We start from the raw sequence: 27,157 nt of genomic DNA, 5'->3' as shown, positions 1-27,157 counted from the left end.
ATTTTATTCTTAAACTTTATTCTCGTAACTTGTAGTTGCATTTTCTTTTATTTAACATCTTATTGCAGCATAAATTTCATCAGCTAAGTTGCTAAAGTTACTTTTAAAAAACAAATCCTTCGGTCCGTGGTGAATTTCCAAACGGCGCCGACACGTTAATAAAATAAAAACACCACCGTCTTCATTTCTCTGTTTATTTTGCTGCCTGCGCATTGAATCCTGGGATATCCTCGGCTGGTAAGGATACATGGATGCATCCTCGGATTTTGACAGGAAGWAGGACGCATTCCTCAGCCGCATGATGAGGAGCCTTTGAATTGGGACTGTCCTCCACACGGGGCAATGACGTATGCGGCCGACAAATGCGCGCTCATGAGGACCCAGCCCCTGATTTGAGACACAGCCATAGTCCACCAGGAGGCGCCAACACAAAGGGTCAGAGACTTCACATGAGATTTGGGCCATGTTCTGGGGGAGGAAGCAGATTACTTCCTACTCGTGAGCGCCCCCTCTGGTGGGGAAACATTTTTTCAGGGATACAAACTTTTTCAGAACACCGGTAGATGGCAGCCATTACAGACGAACATGTGTTTGTTGTTGTTCGAGGAGCGGCCCGGTCACACGCTAATGTCATTAGTTCATCATTACTAAGGTGCAGGACTACTCCCCTTTTTTTCACATCATGTCGCCTGCCTGGATCTGTTATTATCTCGCTCTGAAGCATGTAGGAGTGTCAGAGGTGAGCTTGTTTCAACTGCTTTTTATAATGCAGTCTAATTTCCGGACTCAGGCATTTTGTGAAAGAAGCCGAAATTTCAGTTAAAACACACAAGTAAAAATATTTATCTGAGTATAGTACTACGCCCAACTTTGTGGATGATTTTATGGATTTAATTTTACGTATTGTACTTGAATAAATACGGTGGTTCAGAAAACATCATAGAAAGTAGGAAAAACTAAATGGTTTGAAATATATGACCCAAACAGGATATAACGCAGAACAAGGAGAGACTAAATTCAACGTTTCTGCTCTCCTAGAGAATCCAAGTAAACAACAAAATGTATTTAACAGCTAAAAAAGTGGATTTTGCATGATACAGTATGTCCCCTTCCATTCATCGTGCGAGTGACTTGACATGACTGCTTGTGGGTCAGTTATATAAAATTTGAAGAAATGGCATTCAAACGAGAAGACAGTTTGTTTTCGATTGAATATGTGATGTAAATACAGCATTGCTTTTAACGTTTGTAATATCAAGTAAAAAGTAAACAAAATCCACCGATTTATTTACATTTCAGTTCAGTTCTGACAGCTTTCAGATCCATGTTTTTTTCCTCCATCTTGATCTGAATATTTCCCCTCTGTTATTGTTTCCAGTCATCATGAAAGAAGCAAACAAATGCCAGATGAGATGCAGCCTCCGGCAGTTGTCACATTTCTTCACCGCAATGTTGACTACTCCCCTGTGCACTGACGCACTGCTGTCAGCTGAGAGGCAGAAATGTCACAGAGGCAATCTGTAAAATAAGAAAACGTCTCATCTTCAGGTCCAGGTGACTTCGAGCTGGCATGTTCTCCAGCACTAATCTACTATCCTATTTTGACAACCTTGTAATTTAATCACTGTAGACCAGTATCCTCAGTCGTGGTCCTGAAGGGCAACTATCCTGCATGTTTTAGGTGTTTCCTTGCTTCACCACACCCAGTTTGAATAAATGAGTGATTAACAGCCTTCTGTAGAACTTGAAAACCTGCTGAAGAGCAGGTAAACAACTAAGACATGCATGATAGTGGCTTTCACAAAGGGTAATTAATGAACTGAACAACATCCTGAAGTGCCATTTTAATGTGTGCAATTAGAAAACAATGCAAATTGAAAGCAGTGTATGCTCATATAGAATAGAATAGAATAGAATAGAATAGAATAGAATAGAATAGAATAGAATAGAATAGAATAGAATAGCCTTTATTGTCACACAGCGGGGAAATTCAGGTGTCACAGCAGCATCAGTACAAAGGTTCACACACTACAAACTATCGATAGTACACACAAAACAAAATGAACACTGACTAGCCATGATACAACTACTAATAATAAAATTAAAAAATAATATGAAGATTTGTTCAAGAATAGAAAAGCGATATTTGTTTCAGAATCCAACAATCAGAATCAGAAGTTTCCTTGTTTGGGTGCAAAAACAATCCCAACAGACCAATAACTGTAAAGTGAAGTATCACAATACAGACAAGAAACACAGATGTACAATTACAGCAGAGTAGTGCAAATGATTGTTCAGCTGAGTAATCACAATGAATAGTAACAGTCTAACATTTAGACTGTAGACATGTGGAGTAGTGGTCCTCAAAGTGTCAAGATGCAACTACTCCTATTCAACCCCTCTGAACGTCTACCTCTATAATAACCTTCAATCTGTAAAATTCACAAAAAAATCCTTAGTACTCTCGCACAACACAAACTTTATTTACAGTATTATGATGAGTGAAGATACACTGAACTGAAATACAGTATACCCAGTCCAGTCCAGAAAACAGCTGTGTCCTCATTACAGCTCTGGAAAATATCTCAAGAAATCATCACTTCACACAACAGCAGTCAAATAATTTTGGCCATTTGGTTGTTTACTGACCTTTGCTGTTTGAAATTGCAAGACTTCAGAAAAGTTTGGTCACAAACTTTGGGAAGTGGCTGACAAAACAAGATTTTGAATTTTGGGGGTCAAAATGAGTTTTCATTGCAGGGTAGTTGGACTCCCCCTTTTAAGGCCTCTACATACTCCCTCTGAAGCAGAACAGTCAATGTGTGGCCACGGTTATTCAGAGTTCATTTTCACACACACACCTGTCATAACCTGAGACACACTGAGCCGAGCTCCTGGGAAACTCCACCCACTGTGGTACACGTCACTGCTTGGGGCTCCTTCCAGCTGGAGGCTACATCAGTAACATTCTGGAATTCTGGTAGAGGCCTTTAGAGATAGTGTGAGGAGTTTGGTTATTCGGGAGAGACAGAGTAGAGATGCTGCTCCTCCACATTGAGAGGAGCAAGTTGATGAGCTTTAGGCACCGGATAAGAAAACCTCCCTATGGATGTGCTTCAGGCATAGGGGTGTAAGAAAATATAGATACACTGAAATATCGCGATATTTCATTTCCCGAAACTATATCGATATTCTAAAGCTCTGTATCAATTTGTTATTAAGGTTTAAAATGTCAGCTTTCCTGCCAGGCATTCATTTTTATGTTGTAGTTCAGCCTCTGACCACTAGTTGGCAGCAGTGAGCCAGCCACTTGGCTCCTCTACCTCTCGAGCGCCAGAGAGTAAGAGAGCATTAGCATTGTAAAGGGCTCGACACACGGGCAGCGACAAACTACAGCGATTAGCGGCTGTCATCGCAGCCAGGGTGAAAACCTGACACACGGGACGCGATAGCGATCACAGCGTTGTGAATCGCGCTCTCAGATCGCTTGTCTTCACAAAATTTGATTGGTTCTTAACTCTGAAGGCGGGTGTGCATAACGGACGTGTAAACTAAACAAATCTTGCGATGCTAATGATATTGAAAAACAAACACACATCAAGATACAGTTTTATGAGGAAAAACTTACCATAAATGTCACCGTGGTGCCAATAAATTCCCATAAAGCTTTTTAGTAATCACTTGGTGAAAGTGTTAGCTAACGGCAGTTTGTAGCATATGCTCCTCTCATTGGTCAGTCAATGAAACCCTCGCTGATTGGTTGTACGCTAAGCGACAGTGACAAAAGTTGAACATTTTTCAACTTTCATATGTCGCGTCGCAAGCTCGCGTGTGCACGTCTACGTGTATGAGCGTGAAATTTCACATGCACTATTTTCGCCGGTCGCTTAGCTGGAGGAGGGCAAGTGATTGTCGCCTCACCGCACAGGCTCCACAGGAAATGAATGGAGAGCGAGCGACGTCGCCTCCCGTGTGTCGAGTCCTTAAGTAAACATTAGCTTCATGCTCCGATAACTGAATCTGAGAGGAAAAGACCGACACCCTCTGCCTTCTAAGCTGAGGTAAGGTTACAAACAGTTACTTATGTGTCAGAATGTCTGGATTTTAAGACAAATTAAGTGTCTTGTGCGCTCTTTTTTCCAACTGTAGTCAGCTTTCACGTTACGCATATGGCGCATGCGTCTATCACCTCGAGCAAGCTCGGCGCTCCCCCCGTGACATAAAACTCTGTTGTTTTCAATGTCCGGCTGATGATCGCATCAAAGTCCATATACTTTATCCTGCTGTGTTCGCTTCAAAAACAGTTTAACTCGTTTAACTTCTCAATTTCTTAACTGGTTTTCTTTGGGACCTGCCCTGCTGTTAACTGGTTTTCTTCAGGACCTGCCCTGCTGTTCGACCCACAGTTATACAAATCATGTTCTGGATGCAGGTCAGCTGATCCCAGAAACTCTGTGTGCAGCAGCTTCATATCATCTGTTTACTGAACTTTATGACAACATAAAGCCTATCGTTAAGGGTTGGGTGACCATATTGTAAATTAATATTAAAAACTAAAAGCTGCAAAAAATATATTTTCAAACTATTTATTGGCAAATTCAGTCTAATAATTGAAAACATGGATGAAATATGAAACAAATAAAATAAAACTACATACAAAGCAGAACACATCTAAATGTATCAAAAGTATGTCTATGTAATATTAGAATTTTCTGAGACAATGAATTTTGGTTTTTCATTTTTTTTTTCCTGTAAGAGGTTTTTATTTAATATAATTTTTGGACCAAAAATATCACAATATATCGCCTTGTTTACAGTATCGAAATATATCGGGATATATCGTATCGTGACCCCTCTGTCATGATATGTATCGTATCGCCAAATTCTTGCCAATACACAGCCCTATTCAGGCATGTCCGACTGGAAGGAGACCCCAGGGAAGACCCAGGACAAGCTAGAGAGACTGGCCGACCTAGGAGCACCTTGGACCTACAAGAAGAGCTGAAAGACCTGACTCACTGTGAAAACTGTCTGGGCCTCCTTGTTCAAGCTGCTGATCCTTTAGAACAAGCAGCAGGAAATATAGATTTTTGGGGTGCACTTCAAATGGAGACTTTTTTATATTCCATAATAATTTTGTTTGAATAAAATCAATAAATTGTGGAAATGTACGTAAGGCCAAATATCAGTATTGAAATATCAATAACTGGTGCCTTTTTATATTTTTGTAAATAGTTTGTGGAAAAAAATTCACACAGAACTGTACTTGTGATAAACATGTTGAGGTGAAATAAGTTTTAATTAGCAGCTCAGGGATGGGAGTAACTTGTAAGGGATGGGAGTAACTTGTAAGGGATGGGAGTAACTTGTAAGGGATGGGAGTAACTTGTAAGGGATGGGAGTAACTTGTAACTGTGTTTTCATAGAAGTCTGTCTTTAAAAAAATTAAGATTTTGCTGTGAAAGTGTTTGTTTGCTTTCACACAAACATTTAACGCTGGTGACTCTATGAATGCAGATCTCACCATCCATTAGATTCTGCCATGTTGCCTGCAGCTTCAGGAGGATTGCAGAGTTAGGGAGGGTGGGCTTCTACGGCTCATTAACCCGCCTCCATCGTGGTGGTGATCCCAGCCACATCAATCAAGTTTAATTGGTCCACAGCAGCAGAAAACACAAAGTTAACATAATTCCCTGGGGGGGGGAATGTAGGTGGGAACAATTGTAAATACAGACAGTATCGGTTAGTATGTTTCCTCCTGGTTCATTTATTTCATCCCAAATTCACTCAAAGTCTTGATTTTAGACTTCAATTTTATGAGATCCCAAATAATTTAACCAAGCAGCTCAGCGTCTTGCACCCTAAATTAGAATGAATCAAAACTAAGCCCTGAACAGTGGCGGCTGGTCCATAGAGGGCGCCGCCCCACCACTATTTTTTGGGACAGAAAAAATATAAAAATGAAATAACAAAATAAAATGTTTAGTAGGAATATCTATATATGTTTTAGGTGTGTAAGATATTTTTATATAGTTATTATGCTGCGTTCACACCAAACGCGATTTCAGCATCAGGAGCATCAGGTTTACAGACAAAGTCTATGGTGGACACGCTTCAATCAGCGTCGGGAAGTGCTGCGGTGCCTCAAGTGCGATTAGAGCAGTGTGATTTGAACGATCTGAGCGTTCGACATCCTTGATGCGCAAATCGCTGAAGTTAGAAAATCTGAACTTTTGCAGCTCGACGCGCTGCGTCAACCAATCAGAGAGACTCCACTGTGTGACGTAYCGACATATTTCCCGACGGGACAGTTTACTGAATGATGTCCACTAACCTGAAACAGATGGAGAGGAGCTCTTTAGCTGAAATCGAGTGCCTGCAGTCGGTGTCCTGACAGGAGATATCCTCACCAATGCGTGGCAGCAGCTCATCAGACTGGACTCGGGACATAAATAGTCCTGAAAGCGAGCTGTGAGCCTCTCCCACAGCTCCTGGGTGATGAAACTCAGAATGTCTCTGAATTATCTAGTGAATTAATTATGAATTAAATATCTGATGAACGTGACATGCTCGTGCTCTCTGTAAATAAAGCAAAGCCACTTCCTCGTCCYACAATAAACAGAGCCCGACAGAGGAGGGAGGTGCGGGGAGGCTGTTGCCGTGCAGCGCTTCAAGAGCTGACCTGCGTCTGACCTCAAAGTGCACAAGCAACCAACTTGAAGCGTTGGATGCAATTTTGAAGCTGAAATCGCGTTCGGTGTGAACGCAGCATTAATAAATTAACTTTCATTTTTACTCATGAACGATGTCGTGTTGAGTCACTTCCGGTTCATGCCAGGACGCAGAAATCTTTACCAGTGAAGTCTAGTGTTAACTCCTGGGCAGTGAAAACAGGAAAAACAGGAAAAAAAAAACAGTGAAAATTACATCCCGCTTTGTAAACCAGGGCGGGAGAGGCTTTCTGCATGCCTGGTCTCCTCCGGCTAACTGCTAACTGCAGCCGAGGTTTCTGCGTGAAGCTTCAGAAGTAGACTGGAGGTAGTTAAGCATAAGCTACATGCCCCAAGAACCAACATCATGTGAAGTCTTCATTTTAAATTTTAACATGCAAACCAACTTTAATTAAAAATAGCCAAATTATCCCTTTGTTTTATAGCAATAGACTTTGGCTGCTTGAACCATTTGCATGTGCATACCATGTGTGGTGCATAGCCATGGGCATCCTGTTTTTAAACAGTGATAAAAGCATTGTTCCTGTGCACAGCAGTTGGAAATGATTGGACTGGACTGGAGTTGTCTCGCTCTGCTTTTGCTTTTATATAATGACGTGCTGTGCACTGGATGGGTTCTGTGTGATTGACAGGAGTGACTCTCAGCTCTGAACGCAGCCTGCATGTTTACAAGACTCCCAATGGAGGAATAACAACAATTAACATAATAATAAAAATAGACGGATGCAGACTTTTTTTTAGGCAAATTGGGCTGTGCATCAGACCCTCCCCAAACCCCCTCGTTACAGGCCAGTTCAGCCAGTGAGGAAAACACTGAGCTGATCATTGGCTCCTCTTCAAAAAGAGACTGTGTGCGTTCATGCATGTGTTTTAGTGTGAGAAATAGAAAGTGTGGCGTGTGCACGTCGTGGAATGCGTGTTCCACAGTCAATGCGTGAGACTTAAGTACCCTGGTCATCAGTCTTTAAAAACAAAATGGCATAAGTTCCAGTTATCTTAAAACATGTCAAAACACTTCATTAGAGAACACTTTACTGTGTACTTTTACTAAGGTTATGTACACAATATACACAACATTTCTAAAGCAGAAAAATATTCAAGGCAGGCAATATTCAGCTAATTTCTAAAGGATGGAAGCTTCAACTGCAGGCAGCATGTATGAACTCAGATCAATAACAGGGCCTCTACATCAGCCACTGGGCTGGCTCTGAGAATTAAGACCTTGTCACCAATGACATTTTGTGTTAACATAACTGGTCTGAATGGCGTCAGATCACTTTACAAGTCTATTACATGGTGGAATAACCCTATCAAATCACTCTCTCTGTGCCAACACGAAGGAAAAGCATGTTTCCACACACAGCGTAACATAAAGGCACCTAAACATCCAGTTCAACCTTTAAATGTGCTGCATCAGCAGCTTGCATTGATTTGGATTTTGTAGCTTGGAAGGACTCTTATCCTGACTCCCAGAGGTGGAAGTAAGCCTGTACGGTCCAGTACTGTGTACTGTAGGTCGACAAATACATCGGCCGGCTGATAGTTTTGGCTGATATTTGTCTCTTCTATCTGACAGACAGAAGTGCGGTGATGAGGCTCTAGCTTGTAATTCCTTTGTGAAACATAACCTGTCAATCATCAGGGGCGCCACAAGTGGGTGTGGCCAGGGGGGCAATGTCCCACCCCCTAATCCTAGTTGTGGTACTGCCTACCCCTCGCTGAAAGGAACACTCCGGGGACAGGAACTGACAGGAAAAAAGGCAGAGATTTTGTCAAAGGGCAGAAGGGGGAAAAAGATAGAGAAAACCCTTTCAGCTCACAGAACTACAATCATACAACACACCAATGGAATTAAATAGGCCTTATTTTGCTTTTTATTGAGAGAAATGGAGGCAGTGCAGGCCTGTATTTAATAAAACAGGTTTATTTGGCCAAAAGCCACATTAAGTGCCTCTGCAAAGCTTTCTGTCACAGAGCAACAGTCATAATAGACATTTTGTTTTTGTTACCGATGTTAAGGCCCTGTCACACTACAATGTTTTAGATTAGATTAGATTAGATTAGATTAGATTAGATTAGATTAGATTAGATTTATTGTCATTCAAACATAATATCAGAGATGCAATGAAGAATGAAATGCAATTAAGATCACCCGTTCAAGAAAAACACACAACAAAACATGGGGGAACAGGTGAGCAGGTCTTGTGCAACAGGGTTGCGCTACATTTTGCAGCTTGGAAATACACAAAAGGAGAGATGAGTTTTTTTAAAGAGAAGAAAAAGAAAGAGAAGGAAAAAGGATAAATGTAATGGGGAAGATTGAAAGAGAGATTGCTGAAATATATACATACATACATATACCCATACACACATACAGTATACTGTATAGATATACATACAAATATATAAACATACATACATATATGTAGAAGAAACGCTTATCAGTGTGTGGCAGTATACCCATGCAGCTTTGAACGCACCACACAAGTGCCTGTTTCTGATTGGCTGGTGAGCTCGCTGTTGATGTATAAAGAGAATATATAAATATATACTGAGAAGAGAATATAATATATATATATATATATATATATATATATTCTATATATAAAACTATTTAGTGAAATTTTTTGAGGACCCCAAGATACCTCTCATGGACCCCTGGGGGTGCTGGGACCCCAGTTTGAGAACCTCTGGACTAAACCGCGCTGGTGTGAATACACCCTTAGAAAAAACAATCAGACTTTTTTCTATACATCTGCAAAATGTGGGGAAATCCATGTAATTTACAGAAATCTGTACAACTTGTCCTGTATGCAACTGTGTGTGATCAGATGGTACATATGAATATATATTATGTTTGTTTGTTTATTCATCCCAATAAACAGAAAAAAAAACAAATGTTTCCAGAGACTGTTCTAGTGTAAACAATGTCTAAAATAGATCTAATAAATATTTATTTCATTATAAGATTTGAAAGATTTGAAAATTGAAGTCAAACGATCGTGTCTGACTCAACCCGGACTCAAACCTGCAACCTCACCACACTGATACCATGGCCCTGAAGAGGCCTGAATCTGTTTAATTTATGAAATTAACTTTTTGAATGAAATAACTAAAATAATTTCACTTTTAAATTATAATTTATTTTGAAATATAGATGTTCTCGAAGTACTAATAGACCATGGGAGATCATCATTTAAAATACCAAGTAATTCCTTCCATATTACAGAGTGCTCTGCAAATAAAAAGTAAAAAAAAAAAAAACTGAAAAAAGCTTATTTTTCTTGTCTAATTTTGAATCATATTTGTATGTGGACCAATATATTAAGGGGTATACTCACACGTTTTATTCAGGATGATTTCTGATTCAGCGATGCTAAAATCATCAGTCACACATTAGGATGGAAGAAGTTGGCTAATCGGGGTCCTTTTTCAAAATCCACCTCTGCAACTAGTTGTTGTGTCTAATCTAACATGACTGATAAACTGAATCTATAGTATGACTTTGTGATGTAAGGTACAAACCACAGGCACCAGATAAAATTAAGGTAAACAGTCAAGAAAATGTTTGGTTTAAACTTTAACATTCACTCATCAGTTTCTTCTGCATGAAGTGATTTTTCTGAACCATCAAAGCTTCAGTGTGGTTAGATGAGTGGCAGAAAGTGCATGATAAACAGAACAGAAAAAAATAACCCATCACATATAGCATATTTGGTCAAACAAACTAAGCACATTTCAAAATCCTGGCTTTTTAGGATACAGTGTGATAAAAAAAAAAAAACATCCTGATCCTATACCTGAGATATAAGAAAGTTTAGTTTGTCCTGCAGTTTTGAGAAAATAAGCTTTGACAAAATTCTGAAAAATTTGTGAATTAGTAAAAACAAATTAACACATTTCTGGAACCACTCACGATAGAATCAATCTAACTTCTTTACTTCTATTTCAAGGATTTATTGGCTCTTAATCATCACTCTGCTGAATTTCCTCACCTCTGATCACATCCTAACAGGGTTCAGGAGAAACATGTGAACAATCACTTGGAAATAAGAGGGATGGAAGATAAAGCAGGTGTTCATTAAAACAGACTAAATATCAGAGGAGAGAATAATCTCAGTGTAATTTATCAACAACACAACCAAAACTCCCACTGTTTTTTTTTTTTTCCTCTGTGCAGACTCGTGGCAGCAGGGAGAGACTGGATGGTTTCAGCTAAACAGAAAACAGTGACAGGAGCAGAAAGGACAGTCCCAATTAAGACAACCAAAACAAAAATGGGTAAAAAGTGCTAATAAACTCTGAGAAGAGAGACAGCAGCACTACACAGTAACAAAACACATCAGTTAAATAAAAACACTCTATGTGTTTTGTGTAATTTTAAAAGCATTTTAGCTGTATTACATGTATTTTCATCTCTTGTTTCATCACCTTCACTCACGCTACTCATCCAAATAATAATTATTTAAATAAATTTATATGTCTACTTAAGTAGTGATGACTTTGAGGTAAAAACTCCAACATTTTTTTTATTTAATTGATTTTTTTCTTGTGATTTGATGTCTTTTTATGAATGAACTTGGAACAAACTGTCACACACTGAATATGATGTCAGCAATAGTTATAATATTTAAACTCAAAGTTTCACACAGTTGCATGCTTCTTTTTTTTAGATGTTTAGGTGCTTATCTGCTGCTTTGGTGTGGTGAGAGGCACAGAAAGTTGAGATAATGATCAACATGCAGCAAAAAAAATGTGTTTCAAAAAATGTGTTTCCTCTTTAGAATAAGTGTCTACCTTTACTTTTCATATATTTATGAATCTTCTTCTATGTTGAAACCCATACATACTACCCATCTAAATTTTGGACACATCTTCTCATTCAACGTTCTTATTTTATTTTTTCTACATTGTAAACACAGAAGGAACCATTGTAAATTAAAAAGTGTTAAACAACACAAACTGTGTTTTAGGTTTTTGTCATGGTCTGTGTTTATTTTCTTTAACTTTCTAGTGTTTTCAATGCTCCCCTGTGTTGCTCTGCCCTACAGCCCCACCKARGCACACCTGATCCCTCTTGTGTCTCCCCAGGTGTTTCCGATTGTCTCTAAATTTGTTTGCCTTTATATTTGGTGTCTTGTCCTCAGTCTGTGTCCGTTCATTGTGCTGTTTACACAGCCAGTGTGGTGCTCTCTGTGTTCCTGTTCTCTTGAGAGGTTTTGAGCTGCCCTGCCAGCCTTTTTATTTTATTAATAAATCTTTTGGTAAACTTTGGATTTTTGCCTGCGCCCTGGCTTTATCCTGCCTGCACCTCATAGATTTTAGATTATTCAAAGTAAACACTTTTCATTCACAATCTTGGCATTCTTTGGAACTTCTTCAAAACTTGGAAAACTATTCCAGTTGATTACAGAACCTCATGAAGCTGATTGAGAGAATGGCAGTGTACAAGTGTAATGCAAGCAAAAGGTGCCTACTCACACCGGCTGTTTGACATGCAAGGGACCATTGAAAACTTAAAAACCTTTTCAACACTTTATTACACATCAACAATAAATACAAGCTTCAAAAATAATAGAATATCCATTAAACGGGGGGTGGGGGGGGAACAATAGTTAATTTGCCAAAAGTTTGAAACAAAAAACAACTAATACCCTTAATCTGAACCTAACCAAAACACCAATTGAGCATACAAGGAACCATGCTTTGGCCCCCAAAGTAGCAGTGGGTATGCTTTTTAAAATGGTCCCTGACAAGGTAAAAAAATTATTTAAAACACACACAGGGAACTCTGTTACATTAATGGAGGGGAGTTAAAGAGAGTGGAGTTCTTCAAGTTCCTCAGTGTGAACGTCTTCACTGACCTCACCTGGGCCGTCACCTTCTACCAGGTGGGGAAGGCCATGACTCTGCTTTCTCAGGAAATCAAAGCAGACTCCTCTTCCTCACCCCCTGCTGGTGAACTTTACAGGACCACAAAGTATGGTTTAGCAGGTGCACTAATAGGACAGGTGGTACCTGCAGCGGGTGGTGAGGGCAGCTAGTAAAATCATTGGGATCGAACTAAAATTAAAACAAGCTTATAAAGATAATGTAATCACTGGTAATTATTTAATTGATTAGTTGATACTAGCTTCTGTAGTGTACAGTATATTGTTATACACCACAGTCTGAATTTACACAAATTCTTTATTCTGACCTATTTACACACATGAGAAAAAAAGACTAACAATAACATACATAACATAAAACCATGCACGGTTACAAGTTCAACAATAGGAACGACTGATGTAGAACCATGTTTTCAAAGTGAGGGCCACCAGGGGGAGCTGGGGAGGGCAAGAATTAAATCTAATGCAGGGGTGCCCAACCAGTCGCTCACGGGTGACTGGTCGCCCACTAGATGGTTCCCAGGTGCCCGCGAAGCGCAACCTTGCTCTAACAGCTGATGGGCTGGCTCAGCTGTTTCAGAGCAATGTTGCGCTCGGGCCCGGGGCTCATGTCCACTCGCTGAGATCTCCGGCAGAAGCGTTGGAAGTGGAAGGCGGGAGGAGTTTACATTCCAGCCTAGAACATGCTCCCTCCGCCCTCCCCATCTCACAGACGTCGTCTGAAACAAGCAGCACTCCGAACATATCGCAGACTTTAGGGTCACGTGTTCTAAAATAAAGTGGTGTGATACAGTGTTGGTTAGTGCGGGAAAAAATGGATGAAAAATGAGCGAACAAGGAAACAAAAAGTTTTTATTTTCACCCGGAGAGGGAGGAGGACTACTTTTTGTTTTTTTTCTAATTCGAAGTCTATTTGACTCATATGTAGTTCGAGCGCTGCCTTGTCCAAAAATGGTAACTTGAAGCGGCATTTCAAGACGATGAACAAATGGTACAAGACATATTTCCCCTCCTAAGTTCTTTACGGACTCAAAGTGCGGGAGCTGAAAAAACAAGCTTGCAGGACAGCAATCGATTTTCACTCAACCCAGCACAAGGTAAGGCTGCTACGACAGCCTCATGATCCTGCCTCAACACAAAAAGTCTTTCAGAGATGGAGAAGTTGTGACTGAAGCGTTTATTGAGGCTGTAGAAGCACTTTTTCATGATTTTAAAAATAAAAGTGAGATCGTGGCTGCTATAAAGATGTGCAGTTGTTCAGACAAACTGTGACACAGCGATGTGAGGGAACAGCTGTGGATGTGAGGACCAGCTAAAAAAAGGACGTCAAACAGAGTCTTCAGTTTGATGAGTCGACCAACATGGTAGATGTGGCCCAGCTGTGTGATTTTATCAGAATGGCCTTTGCAGACATGAGTGCAAAAGAGGAGCTGCTCACCAGGGACACACAAGAGAAGATATTTTTTATGCTTTTATGGAGATTGTTAATAAAAGCAACTTGCCCCTCTATAAACTCATTTCCATAACAACTGATGGTGCTCCAGCAATGACCGGACACACTCTGCAAGCAGAATGACACTTTCCCAGACCTGCTGCTGCACATGAAAATCCTACTAAGGTAGAGACAGACACATTTATTTTTATATAGCCTGCATAAAAAGTTGTGTCCTTGTTACATCTGTATGTTGTTTTCTTTTTATTACATTTTAGACCAGACTAGTGTCTTATACACTGACTGGCACCTCTGTGTTATTTATTTATTTATTTATTTATTTATTTATTTTGCAGTTTGGCTGTGCCCTTGTTTTCTGTACCTGACATGGCTGTGTGTGTTTGTGTGTCTTGTTTACAGGTGGTGAACCAGGTGGAACTCTTTGAATGGTCTGGAGCCGGCGGTCTGGACCAGTGAGGGACTGAGCTCTTCAGCACCTACAGATGACACCATCCTGCATGCTGCAGATTGAGGTTTGAAATAGTTGTTTCAGATTTGTGAATCTGCACCATCGTAAGTCACTTTTTGTAATGGTATAAATGAGAGAGTCATATTGTGTTCTTTGACTTTGAAAAAAGGGCGGCACTGTTGTGGTAGCCATACAGGTCCTTCTTAAATAATTAGCATGTTATGATAAAGTTCGTTATTTTCTGTAATGTACTGATAAACATTAAACTTTCATATATATTAGATTCATTGCACACCAACTGTAGTAGTTCAAGCCTTTTCTTGTTTTAATATTGATGATTTTGGCAAAAAAGTAAAGAAAAATCAAAAATCCCTATTTCAAAAAATTAGCATATTTCATCCAACCAATAAAAAAAAAGTGTTTTTAATACAAAAAAAGTCAACCTTCAAATATTTATATTCAGTTATGCACTCAGTACTTGGTGGAGAATCATTTTGCAGAAATGACTGCTTCAATGCGGCGTGGCATGGAGGCAATCAGCCTGTGGCTCTGCTGAGGTGTTATGGAGGCCCAGGATGCTTCGATAGCAGCCTTAAGCTCATCCAGAGTGTTGGGTCTTGTGTCTTAAGCTCATCCAGAGTGTTGGGTCTTGTGTCTCTCAACTTTCTCTTCATAATATCCCACAGATTCTCTCTGGGGTTCAGGTCAGGAGAGTTGGCAGACCAATTGAGCCCAGTAATACCATGGTCAGTAAACCATTTACCAGTGGTTTTGGCACTGTAAGCAGGTGCCAGGTCATACTGAAAAATCAAATCTTCATCTCCATAAAGCTTTTCAGCAGATGGAAGCATGAAGTGCTCCAAAATCTGATAGCTAGCTGTATTGACCCTGGCCTTGATAAAACACAGTGGACCAACACCAGCAGCTGACATGGCACCCCAGACCATCACTGACTGTGGGTACTTGACACTGGACTTCAGGCATTTTGGCATTTCCTTCTCCCCAGTCTTCTTCCAGACTCTGGCACCTTGATTTCTGAATGACATGCAAAATTTGCTTTCATCTGAAAAAAAGTACTTTGGACCACTGAGCAACAGTTCAGTGCTGCTTCTCTGTAGCCCAGGTCAGGCGCTTCTGCTGCTGTTTCTGGTTCAAATGTGGCTTGACCTGGGGATTGAGGCACCTGTAGCCCATTTCCTGCACAAGCCTGTGCACGGTGGCTCTGGAAGTTTGTACTCCAGACTCAGTCCACTGCTTCTGCAGGTCCCCCAAGGTCTGGAATTGGCCCTTCTCCACAATCTTCCTCAGGGTCCGGTCACCTCTTCTCATTGTGCAGCGTTTTCTGCCKRACRTTTTCCTTCCCACAGACTTCCCACTGAGGTACCTTGATACAGCACTCTGGGAACAGCCTATTCATTCAGAAATGTCTTTGTGTCTTACCCTCTTGCTTGAGGGTGTCAATGATGGCCTTCTGGACAGCAGTCAGGTCAGCAGTCTHYDCCATGATTGTGGTTTTGAGTAATGAACCAGGCTGGGAGTTTTTAAAAGCCTCAGGAATCTTTTGCAGGTGTTTAGAGTTAATTTGTTGATTCAGATGATTTGGTTAATAAGTCATTTAGAGAACATTTTCATGATATGCTAAATTTTTGAGATGGGGATTTTTGGTTTTTCTTTACTTTTTTGCCAAAATCATCAATATTAAAACCACAAAAGGCTTGAACTACTTCAGTTGGTGTGCAATGAATCTAAAATATATGAAAGTTTAAGAGTGGAGAGTTCTTTGAATAAATGGAGACGAGTTCCTGTCAGTGTTGCCAAATCCTGAGCAAGAAAAGTCCCTTTTGGCTAACCTAAAAGTCGCTAGATGACGTCATCACTTAATTTACATAGTTGGATGTTTGCCAATAATTGTGATCTGAGCTATAGGAGAGATGATGAAGAGAAAAAAAGTGAATAAAAACACTAAATATGTTTAGAACTGCAATTAAACTTAATGAAATAAAAATAATTTTATGATTTCAATGCTTAGATCCACATAAATTAAATGTGTGGGAATTTTAAATTTAATCTGCAGACTGTTCAATGTCACGAGGCACAGGGAGGAAGAGGTGAAGTGACTGATATGTGAGTCAAACACAGCTGGGTCCAGAGATTCCACATAGAAGCAGTGGCACCTTTGCGCATGCGTGATTCATTTGCAGCGGTCTCTCCTCTCAGCTGACTTCAACCGAGGCTGGGGGTAGGGTTGGGGGTGCTGCAGGCTTCAGTGAGTTGGGCGGCTTTAGGAAGGGGGAGGGGCTCACCTCCGCGCTCGCTGCTTGCAGAGGAACAGAGGAGGAAAGGAAAAAAGTGCTTGGAAAATGCTGTCGACAAAGCTCCTAAAAGTCTCTAAAAACACCGGGGCTAAATTTGTCAGACAAATCTAGCGACTTTTTTGGGGGAAAAAGTCGCTAAATCTAGTGACAAAGTCGCTAAGTTGGCAACACTGTTTCCTGTGCTCCAAAGTTATTTGACTCTGTGGTTCTCGCACTGGACAGGTTTCCAGCCTTCTTAGCTTGCATGTTCTAGTGAATATTAATTGAAGGAGATAAAAAATGGTACTTTTTGTTCAAGCACCACTTTTCTGTTTCTGTCAGAAGTTAAGTAAGGATTTCATCTTTTTTTGTAGGTAAGTTTTGTTTGACAATACTTAAATAAAACTAGCAACATATTACGACAAAAAAATTGTTGTTGTTTTTTTGATACTGAGACTGGACAAATAGCTCTCGGCAAACTGCCGACTTCAAAAGTAGCTCTTGATTCAAAAAAGGCTGGGCACCCCTGATCTAATGCATGTTTAAAATCATTATCATTAAACTGAATCTGTTTTTCAATCAAGCAGTTTGATTTCTTTTGATTTTATTTTCAACAGTTTGTTGAAATTTTGGTTTGTCAGTGGGAATAATAGTGTTTAAAACATGGTAATAACATTTTTTTATATTAAAAAATGTAATAGGGAACAGTGAATAAAAGTGAGAAACAATATTCTAAACATTTATGTTTCTGTTCAGTTTTCTCTATTTTCTATGACATTTTCTGAACTATTTGTCAAAATATTTGTGATGGAACTACCAAATAAGGTCTGGACTTACCAACTACAATTTAGTCGTCTTCAGTCTCCCCTCACTCTGGATCAGACTCTGGCGCAAACATATAGGGCTGGATGGACACGTTTGTTGTTTACATCTTTTAATTAATTTGTAAATAAAAGTTTGTGTGTTACCATGTAGTCGTAAACCCCGCTATCAAACTAGAATAAACCATTCTGGAGGCTAGAAGGGGGCTGGGTGTCAAGCGCCTCGTTTTACATTTAAAGAGACAGCACCAAAATGAGTTGATCTGAGACACATCTCAAGAAATGGGCAAAAGAGGGGCTTGTGGAGTTACAATAAGAAAGGATTCAGTTCCTAGCATTGCAGTTCCACTTTACATAGAACCCAACTGAATGAACTGAAAAAAATCCAATGAAATGTGAAAAAAGATTTACAGACAATGTGCTTCTCCTTTAAAATCTGGATTGCAGGTAAAAAAAAAATACTTACAAAAGAATACTTTTGCAATATGTTGTACCATAAACTATAAAGATTTAGTTGATGACAGACTACATGTTTCACTCACTGACATAAATTTCATGCAATCATAGCTAGATGTGTCCCACTAATTCATTTTATTATAATCACTCTGTTGTGGCATTAGAGTGAAATCACATTTTTATTACCAGTTTTGAAATGCTCCAGGTAAACTTCATTATGACTAAATCATTTTTTCTTGTGGATCCCAGAGTCCCCAACTTCATACATCACAACAGGCTCTGCTCCTGTGTGGTACTTTGAAATGTCAAAAAAAATCCATTAGTATTCATCACAAACAACTCTCTGAAACTCACAATAATCCAATAGTTGTCAGTGTTTGAACAGTGTAGAAAAGACCTGAGAGGGAGATAAAAACAGTAGAATAATATTTTTAACTTGCTACAAATTAATCAGGTAAACGTTTTTTAGAATAAACGACACAAACACTGCTGGAATTTATTGACAACCGATCAATAAAATCTGTCTTATACCTGAACCATACAACTGCAGTAACTATGAATACTAGGGTTGTATGAAAATATAGATATACTGAAATATCACATTTCCCGATACTGTGTCGATTTTCTAAAGCCCTCTATTGATTTTTTAATTAGGGTTTAAAATGTAAACTTTCATGCCAACATTTCATTTTTGTGTAGTTTAGCCTCAGACTGCTAAGTGGCAGCAGTCAGCCAACCATTTGGCTCTTCCACTCCTGAAGAGCCACAGAGCATAATGGTAGCTCAAACATCAGCATGGTGAGTGAAAGTTAGCATCATGTGCCGATGGCTGAATTTGAACAAATTAGACCGACACCCACTGCCTTCTAAACTGAGGTAGAGTTGCCAGCAGTCCCTTAATAGTCGGATTGTCAGTATTTTAGGCCAAATTGAAATGCACCACTCGGTATACGCTCTTTCTCCACTGCAGTTAGTTGTCACAATGTGGAAGGCAAGCAGGCAGACATCTGTCTAGCTCCCCAAGCTCAAGGGGTCCCAGAGGGACAGTACTGACATGGCCAAATGCAACGATTATATGAAACTGTGCATTGAAATGACTGGTATATATACTGCAGCTGGGTCAGACCATGACAATATTTTCATTTGTTGCATTATAAACGATTATAGGATACTCTGGTTTTTGAATCCTTGTGGTTTGTTGTTTTTGTCTTTAAACAACTTGGCCTGATTGAGACTTTGTCATGACCATCCAGTCACAGAAACTGCATTGAATGGGTTTATTTCAGAGACAAAACAATCGTTTTACAAAGTTGATCATGGCCAGTTTGTAAAAGCAGAACTTGTTCAACTCGAACTTCCTTGAATGGACCTAGCACAGGGTCCGAGGCTTTCCATTGGGTGATCCTCCCACTTTCAGCTCTGTACAACCTCCCCAGCAAGGGTTCCTGGTGAGACTTCAGATCCATGATTGGCCAGGGCCTGGGGGGCGGGGCATGTCACAGGATGAGCATGACAGTTATTTTCATCAACTGCTATCTGTTCTACAGCCACGCCAACCAATTTTTAAAAAAAATTAATACCATTTTTCTGCCTTGTGACAACGTGCTGGTGAAGATTCTCAGTCATCCAGGTCATGATGAAACATAAAATAAGGTTAAAGACAAAACAACTGGACTTACTTTTAACTTTTTTTGTTTTTTGTGACAAAATAAAGATTGCAGTCTGCTAGCGTTCTTACACGTAACCAGTTTTCTTTACTAATTGTTTTTTATAATACAGGTTTTTGTACAGTACACTGAGATAACTTCTGTTGTGAATTGGTGCTACATAACTAAACTGAAATTAAACTGAACTGATGATCAAAAAAGTTTTTTTTCCTTTGACTGCTTCATTTTCCCAACCCTGTTTTACAACCCAGCCTCCATCTGTTTCTTCCTCTTCACCTCTTTCTTCCCCTGTGTTCTTTAAGTGTTTCCTATTTTACACCCTACAGAGACTCTTCTCACCTGAGATTTTTTTTTTCACAAGCTATTTTAAATTTCACTTGTTCCTTCTAAAGAAACATTGTCAGGTTTTTTATTAACACCTTCACCTCAGCTGTAAATTATTCTGGAATAAAACATTACAGGGGTTGTGCTTGAAAGTAAAACCAGAAGTGGGATTAGAGATGCGACAGGGCTGTTGAAAATGTTTAGCAGGTGGTATTCAAAGTGGCAAAACTGTTGCCTTCAACTAAGTCAACAATGTTGTTCTGTAACAGTGACAAATGGAGACCGTCAGTGTCCGTCTGCCACTTGTACAGAACATACAGAAGATTGTCATTTGTTCTTCCAACCTACAGTTTGGTAAAAAATAAAACAAAAGCGAAAAAGATATCAATGCAAAAGACTAGTAAGTATTTAAATGATACGGAGCCCGCGAGGGGACATGAGAGATTTTTTTCTCTTTTACGTTCCCATGCAAAAGTTGTTTATCACTGTTGTGCCTGTCGATTTATTAGCAAACTCACATGTTCACCATTAGCGAGTTAGCCTACTGCTTTAATTCAGCTTCAGAATGAATATATCACACAGCCACGCATGGAAGTATGTCATATGCCGATATTTTAGCACAGTACAGCCACGCAACATCAATGTCAATTTCACGAACTTGTGGCGACACATCCTGTTTTGGTAACTGGACATTTCAAAATAAAAGTCTGATTTAATTCAGTTCATATACAAAACAATCCTTTGTGTGGGAACGCAAAAGTATTGCGAGGGAACGCAAAAGGAAAAAAAATCCCCGTGTCCCCTCACAGGCTCCGTCAAATTACATTAAGGCACAAAAGAGTTTTAAATTATGAACAGACTGGGAAAAATAAAGTCCAGCTTCTTCCAGTTCTAAGGTTTTTAAATCAGGACTGATACAAATCTAACCTCGAGTGTCCAAAATCACACAATTTTATACTTATTTATTCAGTATCTACATTAAATTGTAATGTTGCAACTAAGACCTTTAACTTATACACTCAGAAACATTTCAGAATGAGCCACATGACTCATCCTGCCAAGTTCTCCTGCCACCCTGGGGCGAGCAGAAATCTTGGAGAACATCCACCAATAATGATGTCAGGAAATATATCCCTGCATTCTCAACAAATGTTTTTTTTTTTTTTGAAAATAGATATCATCTTACATCTGGCCTCCTTCAGCCAGTACCTGTCCACGGTTCTGCCAACACATCTGGAGACAAACTAAAGAAGGTTCAACATAAACTTTCTTATGCATTAAAAAAGATGAATTAAGTAATTTTTATATGATCTGAAACAGAATTTATATTTGAATTTAGTAGCGATAATTGCCAAAACCCTTTTGTTTCTTAAATCTTGTGATCAGACTGTTTTTTATACAATCCATCTTTTTAAACCCACTAAATCCTGATCAGGGTGACAGGACAGGGGTGGTTTGTTTGGGTGCCTTTCTTTGATAGTCAACAGGTGAGAGGTGACACACACACGTGACACACACACGTTACCAGTTCATCACAGGCAACAGCAGCTGAAGGAAAAGAAGAAATTATAACATTAAAAAAAACAATCAAAAATAAAATATTATTGTATCTACTAGTGACATAAATACAAGCATTTTCTGTATCGTTGTGCTGAGAGTAGGTAAACTTGTAAATGTAGTGATGTATTAATCAAAATGAAATTTCACTACATCTCTTCTTTGCTGAGAAGCCTCAAGCCACCTTCTCCTGAGCCAGTACTGAGGATCTAGTGTTGTGCAAGCAGGGGACATTTGTCAGCCTTCAAAGGTTAACATGACATCTTAACTCAGTACACTCTGACACTTATACAACAGTCTGCAGAGTGAAAGTCACACATGGAGGAGGCTGAAGACAGAGAAGAAGCTTCCAGAAGCAATGAAGCTTTCCAGTTAAATGAAAAGCGATATGCAGAGTCTTTGGATGCGCAGTAGGAAATGGTGCAGTAAAAGCGCTTTTATTTTGGCGATGAAAAGAGACAGGAAGAAACACTGATAGTCTGCAGGTCACTGTAGGCTCTTTCACAAGGCAGTTCCATGAAAATGGCTGCACGGACCAGTCCGGCTTTAAGCCCCCTCGGGTCATTCATAAAATCACAGGAGAAGCCGGCCAGAGCTCGCTCACAGGTACGCGCTCAGAAATGAACCCAGCAGTGCCGAAACAAAGGAGGCATGGAGCAGATCTCAGCTCGGCTGAAGTGGACCGCGACATGTTTTTTTTGTGTGACGACATCTGTCTCGTATCAAACAAAACAAACAAAATTAACTCACTTTAGCAATTCTGTGGTTCAACATTTGTTAAACTAGCTACAAAGTTGCTGTTCTTTGTCATCTTTAAAAGTCCCTCGGCTCAGTGATAAATCTGTTGATTAATCTTGCAGTCGCTTAGTGATGTTCTCCTTGTGTGGAAAAAAATAATTAACTAATTTCAGCGATTCTGTGGTTCAATATTTTTAAAACTAACTACAAAGTTGCCGTTTCCTGTAGTTTTTTAATATTCCCGTGGTAATAAATCTGTTGGTTAATCTTGCAGTCGCTTGAGCTGACATCTTTCTCAATCGTATCAAACACTGGTTTGTTTTAATATCCCCATTGACTGCAATGACTTTTTCTGGAAAATGGTTCCCACGATGTAGCAAAAGTGTGCCCCTACACACAAAAAAACAGACTTTTAGCAATCCTGTGGTTCAGTATTTTTAACTAACTACAAAGTTGTTGTTTTGTGTCATCTTTAATAATCCCTCTGTAATAAATCTGTTTGTTGGTTAATCCTACAGTCACTCACTGATGTCATCGGCTTATTATCATTTTCTGACTGCAGCTGGAAGCTACATTACAGTTTTTATTGACTTCTTTGACCTGTTTGAAGGAACTGGGAACCTCTCAATCTTCATCATCACCATCTCAGCAGAGCAGAAGACACGTCTTGCAAATGTGTTAACCCATTCTCGTTGGACTGACACAGTTTTCACACCCTTTTGCATATCAGTTAATGCAGATGTCATTAAAGAAGTCCAAACTCCGTTTTAGCAGTGGTTACAGAACAGAAACCATCTGCTCCAAGCTCTTAGAAACTCCTTGATCAGTATGAAATCACCAAAAGCACCTGTTTGACACTTCTTCACAGAATTTTTCACTTTGCAATCAGTCTGCAGGCCTGTGTTGTTCTCTTATACTCTTATAGTATAGGCCTACTATAGATTTTTTTCTTTACTGTAAAATGCTATGTTTTTATTTACCTAATTTCTCACACAGTAAAGGATTTTATTTTTATTTCAATGTATTATCTGTTGGAATATTTCATTTGTCAGGCACAGTCTGAAAAAAAGAATGTAATCAATAAAATTTGCATCAAACCATATTTGCTTCTGGATGCATTTTTTGCAAGAGGGCAAATTTGACCACAAACAGCACTGGCATGTAAGCTACGTACAGTCATAGGCTACAATAACAAGCAGTGGTGCACTGATTCACACGAGTGCTGTACTTTGTATTTTGTTGCTCATTGTGTAATGATTGTTTGGAGGTGCTCATACATTGTGTCAAAGTTGAGTTGTTTGAAGGCAAAGTTTGCTTTTGTTCCATATTTTAAATGTTTTGACACAGTTAGTGCCTTTTGCAAACAAAATGTGTCATTTTGACCTCTGTGGCACTGTTTAGGCCTCTGCGATAACTGTTTTGAAAATGGGGATTTTGAGTTGACGGCTGCATCAAACCAGTCAATAAAAACTGTTAATTGCAGAGGGGCTTACTGTAAACCCATAGGCTGTGTCTCAATTCATGGGATGCAGCCAACGTCAGCCGCATTTGTCGACGCTTATGTCGCTGCCCCACGCTGTAGGGTATCCCAATTTATTGGTGCCTACTTACACTCCTAGCAAACATGGCCAACAAAACCCATGAATTGAGACACAGCCAAAGACTCTGGATTAACCATCCCTTGATATTTATTCTGCAGACTCCTTTATACGGGCATTATTATGCAAAATGGATTGGACTGGTTAAATCCTATCTTTCTGACCGAACTCAGTTCATACAGCTCAAGTCCTTCCATTCCCAGTCTTCACCCATTTCCACTGGTGTTCCCCAAGGTTCTGTACTCAGGCCTCTACTTTTCATAATCTATCTGCTCCTGCTTGGCCACATCTTCTGTAAATTTGGTATCCATTTCCACTAATGCCGGACGACACTCAGTTCTACATTTCGACAAAACCAAACTCCACCTTATTATCCTCAACTCTTACCGACTGCCTCAGTGAGCTCAACAACTGGTTCTCTAACAATTTCCTCCGACTAAACCATAACAAAACTGAACTCCTCCTTGTTGGGACAAAAAACTCCATTTCCAAATCCCAGCATCTTCTCTTCACTRTTAACAACTCCGTTCTTTCCCCCTCGCCTCAGGTCAAGAYCCCAGGTGTCATCCTTGACACCACACTCTCTTTCAACTCACACATTAACAACGTGACTCGATCTGCCTCCTTTCATCACCACAACATTAACCGTCTTCGTCCTTCACTCACCCCCCACTCCACTGCCATCCTTGTACACAGCCTAGTAACACCCAGGATCGACTGCTGCAACTCTCTACTGTTTGGCCTCCCCAATAAATCCCTTCACAAACTACAGATGGTTCGGAACTCAGCAGCCCGTGTAATCACTCAAACATCGTCCTCTGCCCACATCACTCCAGTCCTACAACAGCTCCACTGGCTCCCAGTTGAATCCCGCATCATCTTTAAAATTATCCTACACACCTTCAAAGCTATCCACAATCTCTCCCCTCCTTACCTGTCTGACCTCCTGAACATCTCCACACCCTCCTGCTCTCTAAGATCTGCCTCCTCCCTCCAACGCTCAGTACCCCCCTGCACACCTCAGCACCATGGTGAGCAGAGCTTTCAGTCGTTCTGCTCCGAAGCTCTGGAACTCACTACCCCATGGATTACGCAATACCACCTCTCTCTCCCTGTTTAAGACTGGCCTGAAGACACATCTTTTCAAATCAGCCTACAAGTTTTTGATGGCAATATCCTATTGACTTTGCCAAAAAAAGTTGTAGTTTGCAGAAACAATTTCACGATAGACTCCTTTGAAAACTACCAACAGCACACAGCAGCAGATGATGGTGATGTCAGTGATGGGTTGTGTATTTAGTATTGCTGTTTGACATGTAGATGATTTATCATTTAGCAAATAGTATTTTTTTGCAGTAGCGGCAGTGATCAACGACAGAGGCTGGCCAAGCCTGGCTCCAGGCTGCAACATGAACCGCCTTTCCCCCTCCACAACGTGGGCTTCGGGATGTGGGATGGATGCTTGGACTAATTTGTATATTTGTCTCAGAATGTGATTGGTTTTGTCTCTGTCATCTTCCCCTCTGGAACATTGCCTGTAATTGCTTTGTTCATCTCTCAATGAAGTGTTGCTCTCCTCTATTGTCAGGAGGTGTCTATAATTGCTTTGAGCCACTTGGATGAAGATTAGTCTAAGACAAGAATAAAACAATCTCCCAAAGGACAACTGATGAAGTAAGATGGGACACTCCTTCATGTTTTTCTGTACTGATGTGATCTATCTGTAATTTGGTTTGCTCATTTTCCACTTTCTACAGTTTCCTTGCTAAACCTTACTTAAGTAATAAAGCTGAACCAATGCAAGTCACTACGCTGTGCCAAATTGCAAACAGCATTCACAAAGTTGTGTTCAAAATGTCTGGAAATGTTTTTTTCAGAAAACATCCGGACTTAAAGCCCCAAACGTCCAGCTTATCCATGCTGAGGATAAATAAAAATAGACTGTATTTTTTCAGTACGGAAGTGTACTCCAGTACATTAAATCAACATCTAATGGTGTTCTGATGCCAGCATTTTTACGAGTACTCGTACAAAATACCCTGATACTTGGAATCAATACCAAAACCAGCAATGGCACAAGGATACTGGTACTAATACTTAATTAAATGCTATACCGTTTACATTGGCAAACACTCAGAATTTAGTGAGATTTCAACTAATAATTTGCTTATTTAGTTTGAGTCACCTGTTTTCTGTTAAGCCACTTGTCTCCAGGAGAAGCAGCCAAGAGATACTGGTTTGATACATCTACTGAACTCAAGTCTCATTTAGTTTTTGAGTGTTTAGTTAATTAGAAGCAGACTCATTTTAGGTTGGTGCATGTGCCAAAAAAGTAATAAAGATCACAAATTTTTATCTGCAATACAAAATTTACTGGTGTACAACACCTGTTATCATGAATACTTTATATAATTATTATTTATATAATAGCTTTGTGAACAGAGCCTGAAAAGACTGCAAGGTGATATGGTTTATTAATCCAAGTGTTTAAATGTGAAGGGGATAAGTTAGTGCAGTGGTTCCCAAAGTTGGGGTCGGGACACAAAGTGGGGTCCTGAAAACATTTTCTAAACTAATTATATTTTTTGCCTTAGTTGCCTAAAATGTATAAATGTAGAATAAATATCGTTACTATGCCCATTTTTAGTTGACCTGATACAAATATTTGTCATCCAAAAATAGTTGTGGGCACAGGTCTCTGCTACTGTTATTTTGTGGGTCAAAAGCTAAAAAGTTTGGGAACCACTGCACTTCAGAAATCAATTTAAAGGGTAATAAAATGATTGGTAATGTAATATTTTCCCTATACAAAAACACAAAAGAAGTATAAATAAGAATTTATATTTGTGTAGCCTTTGTTTTTAGGGTTATTAACTAACGGGTTTTAACAGGAACAGATCCAGGGTGCAAGCAGGTTTCAAAATATAACAAAAAGATTTATTTAAGTAACAAAAAGAAGGCTGATAGCAGCAAACTTACTAGATGAACGAGGATCACAGGCAGGGAGAACAGAACACACGCAGAGCAAAACAGACAATGCAAAACAATGATCCGACACAAGACTCTTCTTCTTCTTCTTCTTCTTCTTCTTCTTTTTGTTTTATGGCGGTTGGCAAACAACTTATAGGTGCATTACCGCCACCATCCAGACTGGAGTATAGATTAGATGTCCTAACACT

The sequence above is a fragment of the Austrofundulus limnaeus genome, unplaced genomic scaffold (assembly GCF_001266775.1).
Source record: "Austrofundulus limnaeus strain Quisiro unplaced genomic scaffold, Austrofundulus_limnaeus-1.0 Scaffold334, whole genome shotgun sequence".
Taxonomy (NCBI): Eukaryota; Metazoa; Chordata; class Actinopteri; order Cyprinodontiformes; family Rivulidae; genus Austrofundulus; species Austrofundulus limnaeus.
Note: the sequence above shows the minus strand (reverse complement) of the source record.